A 3,703-nucleotide genomic window follows, 5' to 3' on the forward strand; every position below is an offset into this window, starting at 1 on the left:
TTTTCACAAGACCTCTAGGAACGGCATATCTATAAAAACTTTTATATCTCTGCAAATCTTAGTTGAAATTAAACATTTGGTTTATAACGTTGCTGATACAAGTGAGGGTGTAGCAGCCCTGAATGTCTAGAAAATTAGACTAAAATCCTTCAGAGAAGAAGCAGTACCCCCAACAGCTATCAGGAAGGCAGAGTTGGAGGAGGAACATGTAGTATCTGTTCTGGAAAGACTGGAATTTAGTGACATCCTGCGGATAAAACTCCATAGTTAGTGAACAGTAAGCTTCAAGGGAGACAGTTCATGCTGTAAGGGTATTTTAAATTTTATTTCACTTTTTTTAAGTAATAGTAGAAGTATCTTCTGTCTAATGGGAATACAGTTTGAGAGGTGTACAGTGGGAAAATGCATGCAGTTTGCTAAGATGGTTGGGAGATTTTATTGGAATCTTGGAACCTCTCTGCTTCAGTCTCCAACTTCCATGCCATGAGATCATCACATGCCTGTCAAATTGACCAAAAAAAGCTTAGAGTTCCCTTTAAAACATGATGCTTGTTAGATTAAAATATTTCTTGTTAATGTCCTATTCTTAGCTAAACTGAACGAACACAATTGTCTTTAAGTGTCCTGTCTTCCTTGCTTTGCTGCCTAGACGCCAGTTGCAGTTGGTATATTTTGCTCAAGATTCAGAACTGCGGTGGCCCTGCCAAATAGTTTCTTATTGCATTTAAAAATAAAAGGGCTGTTTATACATCACAATCCACAGAGGGTCTGAAATCAGTATGTCCTAAGATGAATACAAATCATAGACAAAAAGTGTTTTGTTGGAAAGCTTCACAAATATGGAACTGATTACTGCTAGGCAGCGCAGATTTCCTTCTGTAAGATGGAATTGATATAATTCCTTCCTGACAGCTAGAAATTATAATTGAGGAGTTTTTTTCTGTGTTTTAAACTTTACCAACCTTCAAAATGAGCAAGAGGGATGGAATCCTTATCCATCTGCAATTGATGGGAATTCTGCCTGTAAGTCAGGATTTTAATCTAAATATCCATCCAACTGCCCAGTTACAGTGGAGGTACTGATAACAATTTCATAGCTGTGGTTTTGTCAAAGATTTAACTTCATGTGGATTAAAATATCTCTTACAGGTCAGTGACAGAATTCAATTTGCAAATTGACCACAGATCTTTTTTTGAGAAGAACCAATTTCACTATGACATTGAATAAAATGAAATTCTCTTTTTAAAATGTTGCCCTACCAGCTCTTTGTAACACAGCCAGCAGAACCCAACCTTTGTGTAGTATTTGTGACATCTTTCAGAGATTTTCTCAAAAGGCTGAGAGTTGGTGAAAAACAACCTCTTTCCCTTGTAGAAGCATTCATCTGTCAGACTGCACCGCTACTTTTTTTCCCCCCCACCATTTTTTCCCCCTTGTTCCTTCTCATTTGCCTCCTTCATTTCTGGTGCCTGTAGAAATCAGACAGTGCTTTGCTTGATGATGATCTAGAGAGCAGGGGATAGGGAATGATCAGGGCGATCGATGCTCTGGTTTTGCAGCCCTGTTTGCTCTTTGGGGCGGATTTGCATTTGTTATGTGGCCAAGACAGGTTGCCTCACCCAGCTGAACTTTCTCCATTTTTCAGGCCTGGAATGTGATGGCAGTTTGAGTCAGGATAGGCTCGTCGCTTGTCACCGTATGGATTACTTATTTTGCTCCCTGTGTGGCAGTTTTTAAAGAGCGGAGTTGTGTCCACAGTAGAGAACATCAAGATGTTCAATCTCCTTTCCATGCTACTGGCAAGAAGGTGTTTCCCTCTTCCTTCTGTCATTTTGGATGGATGTCCGATCTTCCGCTCCCTTCTCGCCCATGTAGTTAGTTCCCCGTTGTGTGAGGATGTCTTGTCTTAATAATTACGTTTGGAGGGTGGAAGATGCCCATATCAGGGTACGCTGGAATTTGTAAACAAAAGACAAGGAACACTTTTCCCTGGGCTGTCGAAGGCTGACTTGACTCTGGAAAAAAATACGTTGTTAGCCTAAAATAGAGACAATTTGACAGTGTAAGTTTTCCTAACAGTCATGAATGTCACATTTTTATGCCATAAGTTTCCTCTTTTTTTAATTAAAAGTAATTCTGAGGTATCACTGGGTATCCACTTGGCAGTGATAAGTGGGGTTTGCCCTATTAGCATTGAAAGGGCTGCATTGACCGGGATGGGTGTAGCTTTCTTCAACTTGCCTACAAAGCTAAAGAAATGCAAAGCGGCTTATTGCTCAATTATGCTGACTTTAGCAACTAGGTAGGACAAATTAAAAAAAGAAAAAGGGAATATCTAGTCTCAACCTGGGTATTTAATGGGTCCCAAAATGTGCTGAACTCTTTAGTCTTAAATGGGCTCTTTAGTGTGGTGTCAAATAAGTTAAAAAGCAAGGGAGCTTTACAAAGCTCCCTTCATTGTTTAAACTTGTTTAACTCATGTTAAGGCTAATGTACATTTATTCAGACTGACAAAGTGCTGAATTTACACAACAGGGAAAGTAATAATTAGGTCAGATACTTTTGAAATGGCACTGGGGGTGGGAATCCTTGGCTCTTTCACTCCCGTGAGTGGAAGTGGTCGTTAGCACGGGCCGGGGCCGGCTCCTGCCCCCCGGCCCCCGCCCGCCTGCTCGGGCAGCAACTGCCCCCCAGGCCCGGCTCTGTCCCTTGGAGAACATGGCGTTCCCAAGGTATCTGCCTGTATTTTTAGTAAGCCCGTAACTGTCCTGTGAAGCTGCGTCTCATCTTCTTCCCCGCTGGGATCTGCCTGAGACCAGTAAATTACGCTAACAAAAATGAAAACTCAGTCACTGAAACGGCATTGTCTGTTCAACCTTTGGAAGTTGAACTCTAGTCTTTCATGGTGTCCACTTCAGACTACGTGGTTCTTATATATTTATTGTAAATGCTTCCCTTAACTATTAACATCCCGAGGGTGTGGAGGTGAGGTGAGGTGTGGTGTCTGTATCTTGCACCTTTCTCGGAGATACTTGGACTCCTAGGACAGAATCCCGGATTAGCTAGTCCATGGAGCTGATCCAGCACAGCAGGATTTGTTTCTCCAAGAACGTTTTTTCTTGGCTTTCCTAATATTTGAACAAGCACTCTCGTTTAATTCGTGAAACAGAATCTGTTTGCATTTGAATTGTGGTCAGCAGCGGGCATGCTGGGCTGGTTGGATCTCTTAAGCTGTAGCCATTTACTTCCCCATTGAGATTTAAGCTACTCATAGCTCGTTTGGTTTGCATGTTTCCATTCTTTAAGGAATCATTAAACAGTCTCAAACGTACCCGTCGGACTGGCTGCAACGGCTGCCGCCAGCTGCGCTGAGCAAGGGCGATAGGCAGAACCATCCTGGCACTCCGGGGCTTAAAAACCGCAAGAAAAAGCTGGAATTTGACAGAATGGGTGAAGATTTAGTGTCACACACACCAGCTACCTGAGCACAAGTACCTGCAAGTGCATACGAGGATATGCTCCTGGTGAATGCAGTCTCCAAAGCAGTGAGCGGGCATAGGTGCATCTGTAGCACCCCTGGGTGGGAGAACTGGTGCTGTAAAATGCATCTACTGCGCATTGCAGCAGGAGCTGCTGAGCTAAAACCGCGGTGGGCTGGGTCACTAAACTGTATCTATTCCTTAAGACCTTCCCCCCCCCCCC

Source organism: Phaethon lepturus, unplaced genomic scaffold, assembly GCF_000687285.1.
Source record: "Phaethon lepturus isolate BGI_N335 unplaced genomic scaffold, ASM68728v1 scaffold22408, whole genome shotgun sequence".
NCBI classification, from domain to species: domain Eukaryota; kingdom Metazoa; phylum Chordata; class Aves; order Phaethontiformes; family Phaethontidae; genus Phaethon; species Phaethon lepturus.